We start from the raw sequence: 25,545 nt of genomic DNA on the forward strand, positions 1-25,545 counted from the left end.
TTTTATTTCTATTACCCCAAGCAAGCCGAGCCGGTCACCTTCATGTTCCAAGCTCGGCCCGGCTTGTTCTTTTTTAACAAACTTCCTACTTCCAATAGACATTGGGAGGATTATTGTTTCTACATCCGTATGCCCGATCGGGCCACCTTCCCGAAAAGTGGCAAGTCAGACTCCCCCACTCCCGAGTTGAAGAAATTCAAGACCCGACCGGACTACCTCTATGCTGCAAATATGCTAGCCGGTCTGCGACTTGACATCAATAAGCTTCTTCACGAAGGAGTGATGTACATCTTCGGCCTAAGTCCCATACAGACTCCTCTTCCGACCGGCTTCGGTAAGAATTTTACTTGGGCATTTGCTTTGATTGCTAACTGATTTCTTTTCTTTCCTTTGCAGCGGACATCGTCATGGATTCAGTGATGGCCGGCGTTTTGAAGAGAAAGGCGGCCGCTCTGGAAGCCGTGGCGGCCAGAGAAATGGAAGCTTTGGGTATCCAGCTGGTCGGATCCCACGAAGGGGAGAGTGGGACTCAGGCTGAGTCGCCCGCTCAGGCCTCTCAACAAAATGTGGCCAGCGGAGCCACTCCTGGAGAACCAACTGCCCCCGAGGAAGGTTCCGCTCAGGAGGAGGAGCAGCCTCTACAGAAGAGGCGCCGAGTGGAGACTCCCCTGCGGTCGGCGACCTCCGCGGTCCAACCATCAGAGCGGGTCACTGCAACCGCTCGAGGCAAGGCGCCAGTGACCGAAAACATCTCGTCCGACCGGACACCTTCTGAATGGGACGAGCCGGCCGCGCCAATGGAGGCTATTCCAATCAGCACCCTTCCGCCCGCTCGCCATTCTGTCCAGCGCTCGACCATTCATTCCCAGTTTTCTACGCCGGCTTCTGACCCCCGGTCACGGTCGCACGATTCGGGTCACTCTTCACCTACTGACTGAAGAGCTGCTGCCAGAGGCCGACCGTCCATCCGCGCCTGAGCACACCATACCTTGAAAGGGCCCCTAGCTGAAATGTGGGCCGATGCTCGGGCACGCACAGCGCTGATCCCCCTCGGAAACTTGGCCAATAGCCATATTCGGGAGGCCACGGGGGTAAGTTTGCTCTACTAAGTTTTGTATGCATTCTTTCCGATCGGCCGTTAATAACTATAATTTTCTTTTGCCAAAGATGGTTGGAGGAAATTGCGGTTTCCAACCGCTTGGCCTGGGTGGATGAAGAGCTGCGACAACTGAAAGCAACAGTTGGTCCGTCCGCCCTCAGGGCCCTTCATACTCTGAGCTGCAAAAGGAGCTGCAGAAAACTCAAAATCTGCTGGCGGCCGAGCAGAAGAAGACAGCCGATCAGGCCCACGCCTTGGCCGAGTCCGAGCGACAAGTCAAGTCGCTCGACACAAAAATAACCCTGGCCACCACTCGGAAGAATACAGCTATCTCCGATCTGGAGAAGAAGAACGTTGAGGCTCGGGGCCTGGAGCTGAAGATAAAGGAGTTGACAGAGCAGCTCGACCGGGAGAAGGCGGGCCGCTCGGCCGACGCGGCTAAGATTCAGAATCTGAATGAGGCCCTTACTGTTCCCAGGCGGCGTTCAATGAATATCAAGATGCCGAGCCAAGTCGGATCGCGGCCTTAAGACAGAGCTACATCCGCTCGCCTGAATTCTCGGAGAAAATATGCGAGCGGATGTACACAGCTTTCGACTTGGCTATGACCGCCACCACTACTTATCTGAAGTCTAAAAGTCTTCTTCCGGAGTCTACTACTATTCCGGCCGGCGATCAAGTGGAGCTTCTGAATAACATTCCCAGGGACCTTTATGATTATATTGAGTAGCTTTCTGTATTTCGGCCACTCGCTAGGATATCATCTTTTTTTGTGTAATTGGGCCGCTCGGCTTAAAGCTTTAACTTTAATGCAATGTTTTCCTTGTATTTGCTGTCTCCTTTCATAACCAAGATGTGTGTTTATCCGCTCGCCCATAATTATTTCTTGTGCTCCCCCATAAGGGATCTTAACAAAGTAATCGCCGTGATCTCCCCGCTCGGAAAAATATACCGTGTTCTTTGCTGGCATAGCTCGTTTACCAAATGCCAAGTAGTTTTAGATACTGGGCCGCTCGGAGCATATAGACGATCGAACGGCATCGAAATCGCGTGCCTCGGGACATTAGATGCTTTAATCCACTCGGTGGGTTTATAGATGCCAGCTCGCCTCTCGATATTTAACGTCGGATCTCGACGGTCTTCCGCTCGGACGTTTATAGACGCCGGCTCGTCTCTCGATATTTAACGTCGGAGCTCGACGGTCTTCCGCTCGGACGTTTATAGACGTCGGCTCGTCTCTCGATATTTAACGTCGGAGCTCGACGGTCTTCCGCTTGGAGGGTTTATAGACGCCGGCTCGTCTCTCGATATTTAACGTCGGAGCTCGACGGTCTTCCGCTCGGACGTTTATAGACGCCGGCTCGTCTCTCGATATTTAACGTCGGAGCTCGACGGCCTTTACGGCTAACTTCGATACTGCCGATCGGCGCAACCCTTGACCATCCTTTGAATTAATTTTGTTTCCTGCATTACAAGGACACGGGCTACTAGCATATACACAAAAATGAGTTACATTCGTGCACCTTTCATCCAGCTCGATAAGGCTGGAGATGATTTGCACTCCACGGTCGATCTTGCTGCCGCCCGTCTTCATCCTCCAAATAATATGCGCCCGAGCGGAGCTTTTCAATAACCTTGAAGGGGCCCGCCCACGGTGCCTCCAGTTTGCCGACGTCGCCGACCAGCTTGACTTTCTTCCAGACAAGATCGCCGACTTGGAATGATCTGGGGATTACACGGCAGTTGTAATTTTGCTTCATCCGTTGCCGGTATGCCATCAGCCGGACGGACGCCTTGGCTCTTTCTTCTTCGACCAAATCCAGTTCCATGTTCCTCCGCTCGGCATTGTCCTCATCGTAATGTTGGATCCGAGCGGACTCGACGCCGACTTCGACCGGAATGACCGCCTCGCCACCATACACCAAATGGAACGGCGTGACGCCCGTCCCTTCCTTCGGCGTCGTTCGGATGGCCCATAAGACGCCCGGCACTTCATCCGGCCAACTTCCTCCCAAATGGTCGAGCCGGGCGCGCAGAATTTGGTTACTTCTGCCTGACCGTTGCTCTCGGGATAAGCCACGGACGTGAAGTGTTGCTCGATCGTAGCTTTTGCACCAATCCTCTAACATCTTCCATGTGAATTCCGCCCGTTTCGGAAACCAATCGGCGAGGATGCCAAACCCATATGATGTGTTTGCGGATAAATTTTTGACCATCTGTTCGATGATCTTGGCTAGCGGCTCGGCCTCCACCCACTGGAAAAATAATCAACCGCCACTAGCAAAAATTTCCGTTGCGCCATCGGAAATGGACCGACAATATCCATTCCCATTGATCGAGCGGACATGAAACGGTTGATGCCTTCATTTCCTCTGGTCGGTGGGAGAAGTTGTGATACTCGCACGAAAACGCGTAGAATCGTCCGAGCGGCGTCTGCTTGTAAGGTTGGCCAAAAGTACCCGGCCAAGAGGATTTTCTTGGCCAACGATCGTCCGCCCGGATGTCCTCCGCACGATCCTTGATGTACTTCTTGGAGGATGTAAGCCGAGTCCTCCGAGCTCACGCATTTCAACAACGGGCGTGAGAAAGCCTTTTTGTAAAGCTGATCGCCGATGAGTGTGAACCGACCGGCTCTCCTCCTTAGTAGCAGGGCTTCATACTCATTGGATGGTGTGGCGCCCGAACGGAGGAACTCTATGATGGGTGTCCGCCAGTCGCTTGGAAATGTGAGGCCTTCCATCCGGTCGACATGCGCCACCAACAGTACTTTTTCAATTGGCTGCTGAATGGCGACCGGCGTTATTGAGCTCGCGAGTTTGGCTAACTCATCAGCTGCTTGATTTTCTGCTATCTTCTGGACAACAACCTCTCTAAAATCGGCTTTGAGCTTCTCGAAGGCTTCAGCGTAGAGTTTGAGCCGAGCATTATTGATTTCGAAGGTACCAGAAAGCTGCTGAGCGGCCAACTGCGAATCTGAGTGAATTGTTACCCGACCGGCTCCCACATGCCGGGCGGCCTGCAAGCCAGCTATGAGGGCCTCATACTCTGCTTCATTGTTGGTAGCTTTATAATCCAGCCGGACGGATAAGTGCATCTTTTCTTCTTGAGGGGAGAGCAACAATATTTCAATCCCACTTCCGAGCCGAGTGGACGACCCATCCACATATATTCTCCACATAGCTTCCGGCTCTGAATTCTGAACTTCAGTCACAAAATCCGCCAAGGACTGTGCTTTGATCGCCGAGCGGGGCTGGTATTGGATATCGAATTCACTTAACTCCGTCGTCCATTTGATGAGCCGTCCAGATGCCTCTGGATTTAGTAGAACACGTCCGAGCGGGCTATTGGTTTTGACAATGATCGTATGTGCCAGGAAGTATGGACGAAGGCGCCGAGCGGCAAGGACCAAAGCGAAGGCTAGCTTTTCGAGCCCAGTGTAGCGAAATTCAGCATCTTTTAAAATGTGACTAAGGAAATACACAGGCTCCTCTCCGCTCGCCCTCACCAGTGCTGAGCCGATTGCCTGCTCGGTCGAGGATAGATAAATACAAAGTGGCTCCCCAATAGTCGGCTTGGCTAATATCGGGAGCGAATTCAGATATGCCTTTAAATCTTCGAACGCCCGGTCGCATTCTTCGTCCCAGTGAAATTTTGTAGCCTTTCGTAAGATCTTGAAAAAAGGAAGGCTCCGGTCGGCGGTTTTGAAGATGAATCTAGACAGAACGATTATCCGACCGGTCAAACGCTGCATTTCCCTTGTATTTCTTGGCGGCGGCATATCTTGTAGGGCTTTCACCTTGCTGGGATTTGCTTCGATGCCCCGCTTGGTCACTATGTACCCCAAGAAACGTCTTCCTTTTGCTCCGAACAGGCACTTCTGGGGATTTAGCTTGACTCCATATTTGCGTAGCGTTCGGGAGGTTTCTTCCATGTCCTTGAAGAGATCAGCCGCTCGGACAGACTTAATGAGAATGTCGTCCACATAAACTTCTAGATTTCGCCCAATCTGCTCTCTGAATACTTTATTCATCAAGCGCTGATATGTGGCCCCCGCATTCTTCAATCCGAACGGCATCACATTATAGCAATAAGTCCCATCGGCCGTCACGAAGCTGACTTTTTCTTGATCTTCACGGACGAGCGGCACTTGGTGATAGCCCTGGTAGGCGTCGAGCATACAGATTAACTCGCATCCGGCCGTAGAGTCCACCAGCTGATCTATCCGGGGCAGAGGATAAAAATCTTTCGGGCAAGCTTTGTTGAGATCCCGAAAATCTATGCACACTCTCCACTTGTTGCCTGGCTTGGAGACTAATACTACGTTAGCCAACCAGCTCGGGAACTGCACCTCGCATATATGGTCGGCCTCCAGAAGTTTTTCCACCTCCGCTCGGATGATGGAATTCTGCTCGGCGCTGAAGTCCCTTTTTCTTTGCTTTACGGGCCGTGCGTCCGGTCGGACATGTACCTCATGCTGCGCTATGCTCGGCGAAATTCCGGGCAGCTCATGTGTCGACCAGACGAAGACATCATGATTTCTTCGGAGACATTGGATCAGCTCCTCTTTCTGCTTCTCCTCCAGATCGGACGCAATAAAAGTCGTGGCCTCCGATCGGGATGGGTGAATCTGCACTTTCTCTTTTTCTTCATAAACTAAAGAGGGAGGCTTTTCTGTGATGGCGTTTACCTCGATCCGGGGCGCCTTCCGAGCGGAGTGGATCCTGCTCGGACCATCTCGATGTAGCATCGCCGAGTAGCCAGCTGATCTCCTTTCACTTTGCCCACCGGGAACTTGATCTTCTGATGGAAGGTTGAGATGACCACTCGGAATTCGCCGAGCGTCCCAAAATGGCGTTGTAGGACGAAGGAGAGTCGACCACCACAGTTTGTTGTCCTTGTCCTCTGCGGCTCTTCTCCCAGCAGGTGTTCTATGTTTTATCTTCGTTGTTACCCGTAAACCCGTAGAGTGGAGTTGTCATGGGCAGCAGCTCGGCTCGATCGATTTGCGCTGATCGAACGCCTTCTTGAACATGATGTTGACCGAGCTCCTGTCAACAAACACGCGGTGAATAGTGTAATTGGCTATTACCGCTTTGATGAAGCGAGCATCGTCGTGGGTACTTGACTCCTTCCAAGTCCCGGCCCAAAACTAATTTGGTCCCTCAGCTCGTTCTCGGCTACCGACCGCATGAATCTGGGCTGCGGACGCTCGCCTTTCTAGCTCGGTTGGAGTCTCCTCCGGTCGGCCCAATAACGTTGATCTCGCCTCGGGAAGTATTGCTTATATTTTCTCTCCCGAGCGGACGATCGAGACCGTTCTCTGGACTCGGCGATTCTCTGCCTTGGAGAGCGATGCGGTCGGAATCATTGCCGTGGCTATCATTTCGCGTCCGATCGGCCGTGAGTTCTCTGCGTGTTGTTGAGGGGACCGTCGTCCGGCATTGGATGAGCCACGAAGGAAGACCGACAATCCCTTGTGTTGTGCGTGTCCGTCCGGTGGAAGGAGCGAACATCGGAGTCCATCTCTTCTTTGGCTTGGGCGGGGCGGCAGCTACCTCTTGCACATGGGATCGGATTGCTTCGACCCTTGGTCCTCTAGGCGGTTGATGGGCGGCTTGCTGTCTCCGTTCGGCATGGTTGGAGTTTCCTTTTTCCTGGGCGCTTGCGCTTCTTCCACGTTGATGTATTCGTTCCGGTGTAGCATGTGATCGTAATCTCGGGCGGCTTTCGGATGAGTGATCGGAAAAATCCCATCCACTGGGCCTTGTGTGAAGGCATTCATCATGGTTTCAGTGGCCGTTGGAATATCCATCGCCACTTTGTTGAATCATTGGATGTAGGCTCGGGCGATTCACGGGCTTCTTGCTTGATGGCGAACAGGCTCACGCTCGTTCTGGTGAAATGGTGGAGGAAAGCGTTCGGAAGTCCTTGAAGCTTGTGATGGATCCGTCCGACCTCCGAAACCACCGTTGAGCCGATCCCGAGAGAGTAGTAAGAAAAACTCGGCACTTTACTCCATCTGTATTGATGGAGAGTAGCTGTTATCAAACTTACCCAGATGATCATCTGGGTCGGTTATCCCATTATACTCGCCGATCGTCGGAGGCACGTAATGCTTCGGCAGAGGATCTCTGAATAACCTCCGAAAATTGGCGATTAATCCTCTCGGGTGATCGTCGCTCGGGGCTTTCCCTTTACATCGTCTCGTCTAGGCATCTCGTCGAAGAAGATCCCTATCTCTATGAAGTGCGGCTCAGGGAGGCGGAATAGGGCTCGATGAAATCAACGGTGGCGGTGGTGCTTCCAGCTCGACCGCCGATGTTGCTTCTTTGCCCGGCTGTGGCTTTGTTTTGCTCCAGCTTGGCGGCCCTTATCTCGATCAGGCGTCGAGTTCCTCGTTCGAAAGCGTCACCATGTGTTGTCGTCCGGCCCTCGTCCATTGCTTCCGATCGGATGCGGGCGTTCCGCGACGGCCAAATTGATCTGTCCGACGGCGATGAGCGGGCACGGGCGCTCTCCTTGTCGCGGCGTAGATCTTGACCGGTCTCCGGCTCCGGCGAACTGCGGTCGGTAGGGAAGGGTTCGGCGGCGACCCTCCGGCCTCAGTCGGGCCAAGCGGCGGCTTCCAAAATCGTAGAATCGTACCTCCGGCGAAGAATGAGGGCCTTTATATAGGGGCGCGAAGAAGTGAGTGTACACTGCCGAGGTGTACACGTGTCCATAGCCCATACCAAGGACTTGTCGGTGAGCTTCCCTAACTCATACACAGTCTCGGCATGTCCTCGATGGGACAATGGAATCCCGAAGATTTGGAGCATAGCCTACACGTGAAACATACTTGCATCGAGAAAGGCGTCCTTGTCCTTTTCCCCATTGCTCCAGATCTGGCGTCCGGGCGGACAGACATCCGGCCGGACATATGCGGTGGTTTACTTGGGGAGATTTTCCATCACGTGCTTTGTGGAGACTATTAGCAGTGTTACCTTATGGCTTTGGCCGAGCGTGCAGTCCGCTCGGCTTTGCGACCTTTCCCATTGAGCGTCAGAACCCTGATTTCGACAGGGCGCCTTTAACCATCAGCCGATTATCGTCCGGTCGGCCAGCCGATCGGACCCATCCCTCTCCGGACGTTCGATTCCACCGGGCGGCCGGGCGGCCGGCCGGCCGTCCGGTCGGACCCGGCCCTCTCCGGATGGACAACTGCCACTGTGACTTCCACGTGGCGTTGACTCCATAGGGCGGGGTCCCCTGTTCTTACTACCGGATCAGTAGCTCACAACCAAGATGGAATGGGACAAATCATTGGAGTGGTTGTAGTGTAATTTGGTATTAGTTTATCTTAACTATAAAATTACACTAGTACACTAGGTGTGTATTGAGTAGAACCATTTGAGGTAGTTCTTTTTTTACTGACTTAATAAAAGAACAAGACCTCTGTTATTATGATAGTGTATGCTCTTAATCCCGATATAATAACAAGCACGTATACTTAGTATTTATTTCTTTAATTTATCAATGGGAGAGATTTAGTTCGATAAATCAATAAGCCCGATAAGTTGAAAAATAATATTATTTATATGGTGTGTTGTTGATTATAGAAGGAAACTGTGTCATAGTAATCCAGTTTGATAATGTCCCCTTAAGGAGTTCATAAGGATTGTCATGTAAACCCTGCAGGTGGACTTAGTCCGACATGACAATAAGGTTGAGTGGTACTACTCTTGGAGCTAAATATTAATTAAGTGAGTTGTCAGTAACTCATTTAATTAGTGGGGATATATCTTAAACACAGGGAGATTAATGCACTCATAATAAGAAGGAGCTCATAATGTAATTTGGGATTGATGCGGTAGCTCAATAATAACTCTTTAGTAATATGAGTTATTATTGATGAACTTGAGTTGGGTGTTCGGGACGAACACAGGAAGCTCAAGCTCATCGGGAGACCAAAACCAATTTCTCCTCTCGGTCCCTATTGTAGCCTCTAAAAGTCTTGTATCCACAAAGTCCACTTCTTACCCAAGTAATGGGTCGGACACATCCTTGCTTGGAGCAAGGGGGCCAGCCAAGCATTATTTTGGAGCTCATGTAGTGGTCGGCCAAGCCATGCTTAGTGACCAAGCATGGGGTCCGCCATAGGTAAAGGAAAAAATAAGTTTTGTTTAAAATAAATTTTTGTTAAAATCTTTCCTTATTTATAGTTATCTACAATGGTTAAAAGAGAGATTTTATTTTGTTAAAATCTTTCCTTTTTTGTAGTTATTTATAATGGTTAAAAGAAATATTTTAATTTCCTTTTATAGCCATCCTCATTATTTTAAAAGAGAGTTTTAAATTTTTAAAATCTTTTCTTTTATAGCTATCTACGAAAGATTAAAGAGAGATTTTAACTTTGTTAAAATCTTTCTTTATTTGTAGTTATCTATAATGTTTAAAAGAGATATTTTAATTTTTAATAAAACTTTCTCTTTTTGTAACCATGATTTAAAAAGGAAAAGTTTTAATTAATCTTTCCTTTTTGTAGTTGTCTACATGTTTTAAAAGAGAGAGATTAATTTTAAAACTTTCCTTTATTGCCATGTACAATAGGAAATTTAAAAGAGAGAGATTTTAATTGTTATTAAAATTTTCTTTTTTAAAGGGAAGTCACAAATAAGGAAGTTTTAATTATGTTTAAAACTTTCCTTTTTTGCCATAACCAAGAATTATAAAAGAAGAGGAAGTGATGCCTTATGGGGTAACACAATTCTATTTTCCTCTTCTCTTTTCCTTGGGCGGTCGGCCACTTTTCCTTTCTCTTCTCCCTTTGGTTTCTTTCTCTTGTGGCCGGCGGCACCCTTTCTTCATTCTCCCTTTCTTCTCTCTAGGGGCAGCACCTCATCTACTCATAGTGGCCGGAGCTTGGAGAAGAAGAAGAAAAGGAGAACGAGCGCATAGGTGGCCGGAGCTTGGAGAAGAAGAAAAGGAGAAGGAGCGCATAGGTGGCCGGTTGCTTGGAGGAGAAGAAGAGGAAGAAAATTTTCTATTTTGGCATCCCTTGGTGGCTTGAGAGTCTTGGAGGAGAATAAGCGGTTCGAGTGGATTCCATCTTGGTAGATCGTTGCCCACACAACATCCAAGAGGAGAAGAGGAATACAACAGAAGATCAAGAGGTCTTTAGTTACAAAGAAAGGTATAACTAGTTATTTGTTTCCGCATCATAACTAGCTCATGTTCTTTGTGTAGATCTTGAAAAACCAAACACAAGAGGCTATCGATTTTATGTTATCATTTTTGTTATCGATTTTGTGTTTCAATTTCATGTTTCGATATTGTGCTTCTATTGAGGTCTATGTAGTTAAACCTAGTTTACTGTAAGAAGTTAAATATCCGATTTCTTTGAAAGGCTTTGTCTAGGAAATGGTGGATGATCCCATACCCAAGAAGGCCTAGTGCCTCGCCATGTTTAACCTGGAAGTCGATCTTTGAAATAGATATTTAATTAATTTTTGTAATATGGTTTAACTTAGGAAGATCACATCGGTTAAACTTGGAGTAAAAATGTTAAGTATCGTTTCCAATCCAAGTTTAACTTCTGAAAAAGCAACTTGGATTAATAATGTTAAGCATCGTTTGCAATCCAAGTAGAACTACAGTAGAGCACATGGGTGGCTAGGAAAAGTTCTATGCTTGTACAAAATTTTTGTACAAAGGAACTAGAACGATATTCCGAGTAGCAACCAACAGAAGATGATGAAGTTGAACTAGATGCTGGACTCACATGGCAAATGGTTGATGAAGCAAGTGGAGCAGATGAAAATCTACAACTTCGAAGAAGCTCTAGAGTGAGAGAGAACTACACAAGGATGATTTTGCATTCGAAGAAGAAGAGGAGGATCACAATGATGATATTGAGTTTGTGTATGAAGAAGAACAAGTTGTTAAAAATTATGGAGAAGAAGTAGAATAAATTTGATGTTGAGTTTATGTTCAATGATATTTTATTAGTTGTGTAATTTTGAACTTATTTTAAATTTGATGTTATTATGTTAAGGTTATAATATGTGATTTATTATAAAAATTATGTAGGAATTCACCTAGCGATGCCTAGTCTCCGCCTAGGCGGTCTAGACGCTAGTCTGGCGCCCGCCTATATATATATATATATAGGTGACACTCACAGTTGTTGGGTGATTTTTTTTAAGCCCTGATTATATCAATAAACTTTTACCTTTAGAGTTTAGGGATTGGGTTATAATATTAAACACAAAAAAATTGGGTGTACATGGGATGTACAGGATATCAAAACTCTAAATAAGGGCTTTTTAGCTTGGACCGCCACACATGGTGATTTTTTTATTATTATTATTTTTAAGCTCCCAGTTATGCCAATAAACTTTTGTCTTTAGAGTTGAGTTATAATATTAAATACAAAACAAAAAAATTCAAATAAAAAAAAACTCATATATATTCACCTTTTGATAAAATTCCATCCGTGAACAATAAAATGCAAATCCTCATATCATAAAAGGAAACTTTCCATCAAAGAAAAACCACCTAAGATAGACAAAAGATCAATTTAGTGAAAAATAAATAAGAGAATCATTTAAAGGTAGAAACCTTAAAAGGAATGTGATGTCATATTTCAACACTGCAAAAGGTTAACAAAAGGCTTTATGAATCATCTCAGATTTCTGACAAAAGGATAATGGAAAATGAAAATTAAAATAAAGAGACAGGAACGATCATGGAAGAACTTACAAGCTCAGTAGTTTCACGCACAATGATATTCTCTGTGCAAAGGAAAAGTGATTGCCATTGTTGAGTTAATTGAGACTCCTGTGAGGGGGGTCTATTTGAGATGCTTTGAGCAGTCTTGATACTGCTTTTGTTGCGGCAACTTCGTGCTTCTAAAGACCTTGCAAGCCTTTTACTTTTCTTCAATTCTATAAATTATAAACATAATATAAAATTAAATAAATTGTGAATTCCCTAATGCAAGATATGTATCCAAGAATCAAAGATATTATAAATATGAAGATATCTATAACAAGCTTACCAGCGAGTCTGCCTCTAGTATCCTGATAATGTAGGTCTGCCCATATGTAAGCAGCTGGTTTACATGTCATATGAACAATAATTCCACAATGAGACATGTGAACAATACCAAAAATGAACTAACATAGAATTCCGTCGTAATGCTGTATGATATACAATATCATCATAATCCAATGGAAAGAGAGGAATTATCACTTGCCTTTGAGACAAAAAGAACATTTACAAGATTCTTCCGGCATTCTAACTTTGCCACAACTGGGGGCACTACTGGGGTCATTTATACCAGCATCCATACTGCCTTTGAATGAGCCAGATGACTTTTGGCACTTCAAGGGGCCATCACAGCTATCAAGATTGCTTTTCTTTAATATTGTAAACTCTGTGCCAGTAGATTTTGATGCAGTAGAATTATTTTCAATATCTTTTGTCTGGAAAAAGTAGCTAGTGGAACCAGCACTATCGGGGTCATGATTATCTAAATAGTCTTCTTCTGAATCAATTACAAATAAGTTATCAAATTGTGGAGGCACAGACCCGGTGGATATAAAACCTGGTTTTAACTTGTCAGCAGCTTCATTTGCTATTGAATCGGAAATCTTTTGCATGGAAACCGAATCAGATATCATATTTCTCTGGACATAGTGACCTATGATATTTGAAGGCATATAGGTTGGCATGCCTTCTTAGCATCCATGTTTTTCTTCCATTTCTTGGAAGTTCTTTCCTTTCCATCTAATTCTTCTCTAAAACTAACATCGATAGTTTCTTCCAAGCTTTCGTCAATATCTTGCCCTGAAAAAGACTTTTTGGGATCTAAAAGAAGCCCTCTTTTCCCTGGTTAGTTATATAGCCCAAAGCACATCTTCTAGCATCAGCATCTTGTTTTGCATCCACCACTTTCATCCATTCTCCACCCCCTGCAGAAATTGTCAAATTCAAGTTCTCAAAACCTGGAAATTTCTACAATCAGCAGCGAAAGGAGAAATCTTCCCCCAATTATTGAGCCGCCAAACATGAGAGAGACGCAAGATTTCCTATTGCAACACCCGCAACAAAGTTCAGAGTAGATCTAATGACCAAAACCCCACAAAGATCAGTCTTTCTGAGAATGACAACGGGAATAGCAACAAAAACTGGCAGTGGAAAGATTCGGTAGGCATCAAAGAGCGAACTCACCGAAAAGCCGGACATAACAAATGAACATCAAGTAAGAACCCTACTGACCTTCTCGCCGGTCGTTTTGGGCGACTGAGCGATGGTGACGTGATGCGGGCTAGCTTTTTTTGTAGGGGAAAAGGGCGGGCTTTTGGATTTGGAATGGAAAGCGATGAAGGACGCGAGAGGCACGCACGAGACTTCTATTGGACTTCTTCTCTTAAGGCCAAACGACCCAAAGTTAATGGATTATTCCCTACCCAATTCAGTTCAGACCTAATGGCCCAGATAAGCATTGACGACACCCACTGACCAAATTGAGAGAGAGCAAGGAAAAAAAAAATATTAATAATAAAATACTTTATTGGTTTTTAAAGTTTGAAAGTTAAAGAATTATTCAAAAAATAATTATAAATATGATAGTAGATTGACTTCAAATGCTAATAAATAATTTACAATTTTAGCTGAAGTTACTGAATAAGTCGCCACATCTCTAACCACAATCTAAGTGGAGGTAAGCACCTCATACACACTTCCCCCACCAGGGAGTTTGATTCAATCAGCATCCTCTGCCGTGAAATCAGGCTCCGGCGGTTTTTGCAACCTCACCAATCCGATCGCTCTCCGGTTCCGGAGCCGATGGACGCCTCGCATCGCATTGGCAACAAATCTCGATGCGTAGATGGCTGCACCAAGGCTGGTCGTGCCTTTGGCCAAGTTATTTCTGCGCCTTTCTTCCTCCTCCTTTTGTAGCAGCTCGGCCATCTTCCTCCTGACATAGCGCCTCCACGCGGCTTGAATGAAGCAAGCCGCCCATGTCCTCCATTGCTGTGAGTAGAACCGAAACGTGTGCTGAACCTGCCGGCTGTGGAGGCGCCTGAACTGGCTTGCCACGAACTTGAGCTCATCAGCGTTCAGTGCGAACGCTTCGACTTCGTTCAGCGCCTTCACTGTCCTCGTGGAAGTGGGTAGGTTGCAACCGGCCTTTGGATCCAATGCCCAGGTCAAGAGCTCCTCACCGCAGAAATCACGCTCTTGCAGAAGAGTCCGGTTGAAGAACCCGCTTCTTCCTCCGTCAGTGGTTATGCTCTCCAAGCGACCGCGAATGATAAAAAGCATTTCGTCGACGGGGTCGCCTTCTCTCAGAATGTATGTGTTCTCTGTGTACAGACTAGGTTTGAGTCGTTCGCAAACTGCATCGAGCAAATGCTCGTCCAAATTCTCAAACAGAGGGACCTGCGCACGATCAATGAGTCAGAAGCTAGCCGTGTTGTATATCTGACAACGAGCGAGTCTCAAGGAACAGAGAGACAGAGAAACCTACCCTCCTAACCAAGGTCATACAAAGATGGCGCTTGATATCCCGCCGAAGATCCTTCGGAAGGCTCTGAACCAAACCTTCTTCGTCCACTCCTCTAGTCTCCAACCACTTGTACTGATCATATCGGCGAACGCGTTCTCTGAGTTCTGGCAGTAACATACGGTGATGCATCCACTGTTCCGAGTCACGTCTCTTTACTCGCATCTCTTCAAGACGAATTGTCATTGACTGGAGATATGTCTACTCGAATCAAAAACAAACAGTATGTTATAAGGCAACCCTACTTTAGTGCAAGTTACTCGACTGGAGCTAGACGATTGATGACAAACAGAAGACGGAGGGAAAATCAAGGCCGCCGGCTTGCCTGCATGTTACTGATGATGAGGGCGAAGAGTACAAGTCCGAGAACAGCGACTACGATCGAGAAGATAACCTCCCCAACATAAGTGCTCGTCTGCAGGCTGCAGCCCTTGGCCAAGAGTGCTGTTCCACATAATTTGGAAATGTTTTAAACAGTCCGACAACTTCTTCCTTGATAAGTTTCAGATACCGAATCTTTATAAAAATCATAATGCAGTAATAATGTAACTACATAATTTTTTTTCGTCTCCCAAATAAGCTGCATAACTTAAATTTCATATAAAGGTGGGTTGAATATGAAGATCAGAATACTGAAATACTTGCATTATATATAGTAGTCAAATGAACGGTGTATTACTTTTGACCAGAATCACGAGCAAAATAAAATTATACATATTATCTACTCAAACAGTGGCAAGTAACAGGAGCATTAACCTTACATTCTGCAATCCCCACCAGAAGCAGTAAGCGATCTTGGAAATGAAATTTTTGGACGCCACAATACCTGAAGTCAATGACTGGCCATGGATTCCAAATTGGAAGAAATTATTGTTATCATCAGGGGTACATAGACCAAGAACCTGAGCACTGGCATTCTTCCACTTATCATAACCATCAAGATGCTCATTGCCACAGTATAAGTAATTTGTGACACACACATCACTGTGTTGCTTACAAGCTGACTGCCAACAATCATCTTCTCGCTCAACCGACAATAAGTACCAGAAGGAACCAACAACCTGGACAACATCAGCCAACGCAATAAGGATGATATTGTTTTTTCATATAGTATTTCACATTATTTTTGGGAAATTTTCATTTTAGTGTTTGGTCATTTGGTTTAGGCACCTACTAGTCACCATCCCTAATTAGCATAACATCCTATTAATAGCCGCATGAACAACCTCATGGATGATTTCTATTTCATGGATGCGGCGTGTATGGTGGATAATTATGCTACAACACCATGTGAGTATTTTAGTCATCATCCATGCTGCAAAATTAATGGAAGGATTCATAGAAACAATTTGAAAGTTTGGACCCAGCTGGAACAAATAGATGAAGATTCTATCTGAGACCAACCCGAATAGAAATCTCAAGATCAACCACGGATTACTAACAGATTGAAAGCATCTAGTGACATCTCAACCTAATACCATAAACTTATTTGTTAATGTTGAGTATGTGTTAAATTTGCTGGAGCATTGAGTTGGTAAACTAATTAGTTCAAGAAGAAAAGTCATCTTTTTTTAATAGAGCAATTCTCGCCATCTGGCCATATGAAGTTTTATCAAGACTTTTTCTTCCTATCGGATTGCTTTCTATCATGTACTCCTTATCTTTTTTCCTATTTTCTAGGGATATATATATATATATACGGTATATATATATAGTTGTGAGGTGCTGTGTGTATGGGTATCAATTAGAATTTCGCAGAAGCGATCATCTTGTAGTCTCTGTTTTAACATAGTGAACTCTCTCTCTTTCCGTGGTTTTTTTTTCCTCTAAAGAGGATTTTTCCACGTTAAATTCGGGTGTTATTCCAACATTGTTTGACTGCTTTATGTTTTGTCTACCGTCGGATTTCTTCACAAATTGGTATCAGAGCCAAGTTCTATTATGTCGACTGTTACAAGGTTTGACATTGAGAAGTTCGATGGCAAGATCAGTTTCTCCATATGGCGAATCCAGATGAGAGCCGTTCTTACACAAAACGGGTTAAAGAAGACTTGAAGGCAAATCCAAGAAACCTGCTACAATGACAGATGAACAATGGGAAGAATTGGATGAAAAAGCCTTATCTGCAATCCAATTGTGTTTGACTCATGAAGTGCTACGTGAGGTTATTCATGAAACTACTGCTGCCGGTTTGTGGTTGAAATTGGAGTCACAATATATGACCAAAAGTCTTGCTAACAAACTTCGCTTGAAAGACCGCTTGTACTTGCTTCGTATGCAAGAAGGTACTCCTATCCAATCTCACTTAGATGAGTTTAATTCTATTATTATTGATTTGGAGAACTTGGATATCAAAATTGAAGATGAGGATAAAGCAGTTTTGTTAATTGTTTCCTTGCCTAGAACATATAAGCATTTTAAAGAGATTATGTTATATGGGAATCGTGAGACCATAAGTCTTGAGGATGTCAAATCAAATTTAATGTCTAAAGAAAAATTTGATGCTGATAGTAGTCCTGGTGAAACTGCCGAAGGCTTAATGGTTAGGGGAAGGAACTCTGAAAGAGGTAGTAGCAATCGACCTAAGTTTAGGTCCAAATCAAAAGACAGAAAAATAGATAAGGACAAATCATGTCGTTACTGCAAGAAAACAAACCATGTTATTTCAGACTGTTATAAATTGAAAAATAAGTTGGAAAGAGAAGAAAAAGCCAAGGGTAAGAAAATTGAAAAAAACGCTGAGGCTGATGTTGTTGAAAATGACTCTGATGGGGATGTTTTGCTGGCCACTGACACTGAACAAAGAGGTAAAAATGAATGGATTCTTGATTCTGGTTGTACTTATCACATGTGCCCTCATAGGGATTTTTTCTCTAGTTATGAAACCATTAATGGTGGAAATGTTTTGATGGGAAATAATGCCTCGTGCAAGGTCATCGGTAAAGGTACAATTCGAATTAAAACACATGATGGTGTGATTAGAACTTTGACTGGTGTTAGACACATTCCCGAGTTGAAAAGAAATTTGATTTCTTTAGGCAGCCTTGAAGCTCATGGTTGTAAGTATTCAGCTGAAGGCGGAGTATTGAAAATTTCAAAAGGTGCTTTGGTTTTAATGAAAGCTAACCGTTCTTGTAGTTTATATGTGTTGCAAGGTTCTATCGTTGCAGGTATTGCTGACGTTGCTACACCTCCGACTCACCAAGATGAAACAAAGTTGTGGCATATGCGACTGGGCCACATGAGTGAGAAAGGCATGAATATACTATGCAAGAGAGGTCTTGTTGGAAGACACACCACCTGTAAAATTGACTTATGTGAACATTGTGTTTTTGGCAAACAAAAACGAGTGAGTTTTACCAAAGGGATCCATCGAACTAAAGGCACTTTGGATTATATACATGACGACTTATGGGGTCCTTCTCGTGTTCCATCTCATGGAGGCAGACGTTACATGTTGATCATTATCGATGATTACTCCAGAAAGGTTTGGGCTTATTTTCTTCGCCATAAAAATGAGGTTTTTCTTAATTTTAAAAGGTGGAAAAGTTTGGTCGAGAACCAAACTGGAAAAAAGGTAAAACGGTTGAGAACTGATAATGGTCTTGAGTTTTGTGAAGAGGACTTTAATAAGTTATGTGAAGATGAAGGGATTGCTAGACATCACACTGTGGTAAGGACACCTCAACAGAATGGGGTTGCAGAACGGATGAATAGAACACTTATTGAGAGAGTGCGGTGCATTCTCTCTCATTCTGGGTTGGGAAAAAAATTTTGGGCTGAAGCAGCATCTACCGCTTGTTATCTTGTTAATCGCTCTCCACACTCATCCCTTGATGGAAAGATTCCAGAAGAAGTATGGTCCGGTAACCAAGTTGAATATTCAAATTTGAAAGTTTTCGGTTGTCTAGCATATGCTCATGTTACTAATGGAAAGTTAGATCCACGTGCTAAGAAATGTATCTTCATTGGTTATCCATCTGGGGTGAAGGGTTATCGCTTGTGGTGCCCTGATCCAAACTCTAAAAGGATCATCATTAGTAGAGATGTCACTTTTAATGAAAATGCATTTTTATCTTCTGGAAGAGAATCTGTTGTTTCTTCTACTGACGCAGGCAATCAGGTCGATGCAAGCAAGAAAGTAGATTTAGAAATTCAATCAGACATTCCTAAGCCAGCACAAACTTCTTCTGCAGACACACAGTCTAGCTGTGTGCCAGTCTCTACTGATGTCATTATTGATCCTCAACAACATGACTATACCATAGCACGTGATCGTCCAAGGAGAGAAATTAGAAAGCCTATTCGGTTTGATGATGAAAGTCATTTTGTAGCTTATGCTCTGACTGTTGCACAAGAGATTGATAGGGATTTAGAACCTCGTAACTACGCGGAAGCTATATCTTGTGGCGAATCGGAAAAATGGTTATCTGCAATGCAGGAAGAAGTGGATAGCCTCCACAAAAATAATACTTGGGATCTTGTTAAACTTCCGAAAGACAAACGTGTTATTAGTTGCAAGTGGATTTATAAACTGAAGGATGGCATTTCCGAAGTTGAAAATGCAAGATATAAAGCATGGTATGTTGTTAGAGGTTTTGATCAACGAGAAGGTATTGATTTTAATGAAGTCTTCTCTCCTGTTGTTCGTCATACCTCAATTCGGGTGTTGTTTGCTTTGGTTGCCCTCTATGACCTCGAACTTGAACAACTCGATGTTAAGACAGCTTTTCTGTATGGAGAGCTGGAAGAAGAAATTTATATTCAGCAACCCGAGGGTTTTGTGGTTCAAGGAAAGGAGGACCATGTTTGTTGCTTGAAGAAATCACTTTATAGCCTTAAACAGTCGCCGAGGCAGTGGTATAAGAGGTTTGATTCATTTATGTTGAAATCTGGTTATTCCAGGAGCCTACATGACAATTGTGTTTATTTTCAAAAATTCCCAGATGGATCTTTTATTTATTTGTTGCTATATGTTGACGACATGCTTGTTGCTGCACCTAACATTCTCTTGGTTAACAAGTTGAAGGCTCAGTTAAGCAGTGAGTTTGATATGAAAGACTTAGGTGCAGCCAAGTCAATTCTTGGTATGGAGATTAGGAGAGATCGTCAGGCTAGTGTATTGCGGTTATCTCAAGGGAAATACATCAAGAAAGTTATTGAAAGGTTTAACATGCAAAGTTCCAAACCTGTTAGTACTCCTATGGCTGCTCACTTCAAGCTGTCTGTGGTTCAGTGTCCTCAAACTGAGGAAGAAAAAAGGCAAATGACTAGTGTCCCTTACTCTAGTGCTATTGGAAGCCTTATGTATGCCATGGTTTGCACTAGGCCGGATTTAGCACACGTTGTTAGTCTTGTCAGCAGGTTCATGCACTGTCCTGGGAAAGAACATTGGAATGCAGTGAAGTGGATTCTCCGCTATTTGAAAAATACTGTTAATGTTGGTTTGGTGTTTGATAAGAAGTTGCATCCTCATTCAAATCAAGTAGTCGGCTATGTTGATGCTGATTATGCTGGTGATTTAGACCGGAGAAGATCACTATCTGGATATATATTTTCTTTATGTGGTTCGGCCATCAGTTGGTGTGCATCTCTTCAGTCAATTGCAGCCTTGTCAACCACTGAAGCCGAATATGTTGCAGCGACAGAAGGTGTTAAGGAAGCTATCTTGCTTCATGGTTTGGTTACTGAGCTTGGACTAAATCAAGATGTTCTTACTATATTTTGCGATAGCCAAAGCGCTATACACCTGATGAAGAATAGCATGTACCACAGTAAAACCAAGCATATTAGTGTCAGGCAACATTTTGTTCGTGATACTATTGCAAATGGTGAAGTGGTTGTGAAGAAGATCCACACTGATGACAACCCAGCTGACATGTTAACCAAATCACTTCCCATTGCCAACCTCCAACATTGTTTGGACTTGGTTGGTGTTCAGCACTGTTGATTGCCTTTCAGGGTTTTTGGATTGGGGGAGAGTTCATTTTTTGAAATTTGACGCAAGGCGGAGATTTGTTGAGTATGTGTCAAATTTGCTGGAGCATTGAGTTGGTAAATTAATTAGTTCAAGAAGGAAAGTCATCTTTTTTGAACAGAGCAATTCTCACCATCTGGCCATATGAAGTTTTATCAAGACTTTTTCTTCCTTCCTTATCGGATTGCTCTCTATCCTGTACTCCTTATCTTTTTTCCTGTTTTCTAGGGATATATATATATATACGGTATATATATATATATAGTTGTGAGGTGCTGTGTGTATGGGTATCAATTAGAGTTTCGCAGAAGCGATCATCTTGTACTCTCTGTTTTAACATAGTGAACTCTCTCTTTTTCCGTGGTTTTTTTTTTCTCTAAAGAGGATTTTTCCACGTTAAATTCGGGTGTTATTCCAACATTGTTTGACTACTATATGTTTTGTCTACCGTCGGATTTCTTCACAGTTAATTGTCCCACGTGTGAATAATGGTTGGTAATGGACCAGCCAATGAAATTTGCAAAACGCATCCGGTTAAGCATGCAACACTATAAAATAAGGGAGAAGATCCATTATTGTAAATAAGTCTATTTGGCTATCATCGTAGGTGTGAGGTCTTAGTTAATCTACAAAAGAAAAAAATGTGAAAAATGTAAACCAAGTAGGTAAACCAAGCAAGTAACTACTTACATGACAAGCTAGCATGAACCACAATAAATAATATGCAGCACCAGCCCAAGCAGTTTCGGCAAAGACACCAGCTGTTCTTTTCAACTCAGATGTCAAAGGAATAATGCGGCATAATCTAGGGATATACTGAAGTAGAATAATAACAAACAATGCATTTTTTGTAGCCAGTACATCTGACCCTTTATTTCTATGAAGAAACCTCCAAACTACAATCTGCATTTATTTATTGAGGGCTGAGGTTAAGTCATGTTAAAAATACTAGAAATTCAAAAGCAAAGACTTGTGCCAAAGTTTCTTCCATGTGAGTTCATGGCCATTATGATCCATATAATATGGTTTATACAGGATCAACATACAACAATAACAAGTAAGATCCATAATTATTAGGTTGTTGCAATACATAGGCTTATGTTGCCTATTAGAGCGCAATTCCATCCTTTTATCAAGGTCTGAGACTGGTATTAACAGTGTTATGTATGAATACTATGCTCTCATCAATCACGAGATACATAGCTACCACAAAGCACATCTCTACAGATTAACAACACCAGAATCTATGTCAATTAGTAAATTATTTAGAGATATATGTTTATTACTAGATGTAGCATCACTATCATAGAATGAATGTCCCTCTCAATCTTAAGTTGCTGAGCACTATTGAAGATTTTTTAAATAGATGCTTCTAGAGTTCCAATTCCAATATAACAAAATAGCAAGGAAAATACAGCTCACAGGCTTTCAACAGAACAATAATATATATAATCTCATTCAAGTAATAGATATTAAACAACTTCTTGAGCAAGGATAGCATTGAATTGTGTCAAAGGATTCTTAGGTATTACATGGTCTATAACTTCATAGTTTCTGATCTAATCAGAACAATTTTTGCTTACATAGTGTTCAAACTATTGTTGCGAACAGAACTCACTGCTTCTTGTTGGAGGCAAATGTGAAAATGAAAATTTGATTAATATGAACACTAAAACTTTGACTAACAGAAAGCTACAGAGAGAAAATAATAGTCTAAAAAAACCTTGAGTTGGAAATGTTCTCTTGATTAATTGTCAAAACAAAGAAACCTTCAGAATCATACCAAAGCAACATGATTGAGTTACCATATAACACATCCCCTCAATTTAACAATGATTAATAAAAAAACAATTTAGGGATAATTTTTTATATCAAGTGTAAATGAATTTAACTTGTGTCAGATCTGCACACCCAAATGACTAGACAAGGGTTCAACTCACCTGTGGAAGTGGTAGGACAGACAGGAAGTCAATAATGAAGTTGCTTCTCAGGTAATGTTTTGCTATCTGTGCTTGATCAATTACAAGTTCACCTCTACCAAAAACACGGGTAGATGGGGCAATATAACCAGTACGAAATTGAAGAACCATGCGAATAAGATAGAAACAATCAATGATTGTCCGCACTGTTGTAGATGCAACAGCTAACTTCCGGTCTATTCCTAGGCAAGTTGAATTTTCATTTTCATCATTTATAGGAAGATAATAAAACAAAGGATCCACTGCTACTGCAAGAATACAAGATATGACAAAAAGCCTATTCATTAGGATCAGAAATTTATCTTGAGGGTCAAAAACCGTCTTCATAGAACTTTTGAGGTCTTCAGGAAAAACTTCCCTAGAAGCACCAAATCTAAGTGATCGACCAAGAAACTTAAGTCCCTCAGAACCCTTTCTCACTCCTCCCTTTAAGAATTTGAATGATGTGCACGATCCTCGACCAAATCCCTCAACATTAAATGCGCTGTTCCTCCTATCTGTGTTCGAAGAAAATGACAATGTAGGGCTTGACTCTTCAAGCCTAGAAACCAAAACAAACATTTAGCAAAGTGATGCACACTGACAAAGCAAATAAATTCCATATGATTCTGTGTGCAGAGAAAATCTATTTTTTTTTATCTATCCAGAAAAATTGTAGCTCCTCTATTACAGATCATACATTTCCATATCTTTCACATAATCAACTTCTGAAGTGTAAGAATATTGGAATCTGTACCACCTTTGGAGGAGTTCAAGGTTCACAATTAGGATTCAGTTTCCTGTGCTAATTGTGTAAGAAAATTAAACTGTAAACGAAATTTCACTGATGAGGCTTATTAAATTGTGTCAAAATTTTAAATCTTCAGTCTTAAACTCTTAACCACACAGTGAAGATTAACATTGATTTTGATTCAAATTTTGAGGATCATCTTATGTTTAGATATGCAAAAAATATAGATTGACGTATTTGAACCCTTTCCCAATAACTTTAGCCTTTGAGTAGGTCTTATGTTTCAGGTTTTGCTACTGCACTAATTCAAATAACAAAGCCAATTACGTCAATGGAGGTGTTAACTTTGGACCAACCCAATTCAACCAAAATGTGTGGGGCCAATGTATAGATTTTTCAACTTCCTAATAGTTTAATTTTGCAAAAAGGTGAAATCCGACTGCCCCACACCATTAGGAGGGAGTAAAAACCGAAGCAAGCCATCACATGGGAGGATTTTTCCACCCACTTCGCTGGGAATCAACCCTTGAACTTCTTGATAGTTTAAAAAAAAATATATGGAACCACCACATTAGCACCCCCAGGCCGCCCACTACCATTGAGATGGAGGTAAAGCAGGAAAGCCCAAGTGGCAAGTACCTAGGAGGGGTCCACAGAGGTGATAAAACCCTCTGCTGAGTTTTAACTCCCCGACTATTACAGCCTTATCCCAAGCACTTACCACTGGACCATGCCCCTGAGGGCAACTTCCAGATAGTTTAAGCTTGTGAGGTAAGTGGCCAATCAATCAAAATTAACATGCATCAATCCGATTGGATATGCATATGTACGAGGGCATATGGAATAATGTAAATCTGTACATGCATGCAGGTGGTCTCTAACTATTTTTTAGAACTGAAATATACAATGACAAATTAGATAGGTAGGTAGGTAGGTAGGTAGATAGATAGAGAGAGAGAGAGAGAGAGAGAGAGGGGCATCAACAGTTTGAATTAACACGCTTGACAAGAAATAGGCAAACCTCACAAACTTTTCTTTTTGACCATCCATGTATTGAGCTTTCTGTCCAGAATCAAACATCTTAACTATCTTGCACCAAAGAGATTACAAAATAAAATCTATGTTCTACCCTCCACAGAAATACTGTAATCCAGGAATCAGCTGAACATCATCAGGGAAACATAGCTCCTACAAGGAACAGCGATTATAATTGTCAACAGAATGCATATATCATAAAGCAACTAAAAAATTCACAATTTCCAGAATATTTCAGATACAGTTGCAGCAATTGACAGAGTAATCCTCATGGTTAACCTATTTCAATATTCATATATATTAATGATAGATTTCCAACATGAAAGGCGAAAACTCATGCAAAAAAAATCAGACCATGGCTCATTGGAGCAAATAATAGATTGTAGATGATCATGTAGAGTTCAAAGTACTACAATCTATGGTCTACAATGGTGAGACTAGGTTTTGTGATGATGCTAAAGATCAATTTTAAACTGACCATGGCTTAGAGCATGCCAAAGTTGAAGTTTTTAAGCTCAGGTAGGAACCTACCTGTCATATTAGCTCCTATATCCTGTGGAATGGATATGCAATTAACCCAGCAAAACTATGATCAAGAATGTAGTTTATTTAACTCATAAAACAACCAACAAGCCACAACAAAATGAGTAAAGCCAAAGGCATAGAGAAACAAAAATAATAACTTGAAGCGACAAGATCAAGTCCCAAACCAAGATCTAACCTAGAGTTGAAGCATCGGCACGAACATCTAATTGCAGAAAGGGATATCGTAATAAGGTCAAGATCCAGATGCGATGCTAACCTCGAGCGGATTTACAAGGAAATAAAGAATTCTGGATCTCCACAAGATAGGAAACTTCTCCCAGGTTCCTCCGGCGATTAGTGGATTAGCACCCACGGCGAACAGAAACGGAGAAGCGATGACGGTGAAGGCAGACAGCAGCAGTGGAAGACAACTAGACGTTTATTCCCAATTTGAACCGGTCAGTGGAAGCCTCATTCCAATTACTCTCCACGCGTCCTTCTCTCCCTCCAAAGACTTCTATGGGACTCACTTCCATCACTCAATCTTCACTCGATAGATTTCGAGTTATTCACCGTTGGATATCCATCCATCGCGAATCCCTACCGTCCAACTCCAGATAACCATCTCTCCTCCGCTTCCTCCTCGCT

General features: G+C 43.0%; 1 pseudogene; it reads right to left on the reverse strand.

Moving 5' to 3' along the window:
- Positions 1-12,341: 12,341 nt before the first annotated feature.
- On the reverse strand, positions 12,342-25,437 carry LOC121996523 (annotated as a pseudogene).
- Positions 25,438-25,545: the final 108 nt, after the last annotated feature.

The sequence above is a fragment of the Zingiber officinale genome, chromosome 6A, assembly GCF_018446385.1.
Source record: "Zingiber officinale cultivar Zhangliang chromosome 6A, Zo_v1.1, whole genome shotgun sequence".
Taxonomy (NCBI): domain Eukaryota; kingdom Viridiplantae; phylum Streptophyta; class Magnoliopsida; order Zingiberales; family Zingiberaceae; genus Zingiber; species Zingiber officinale.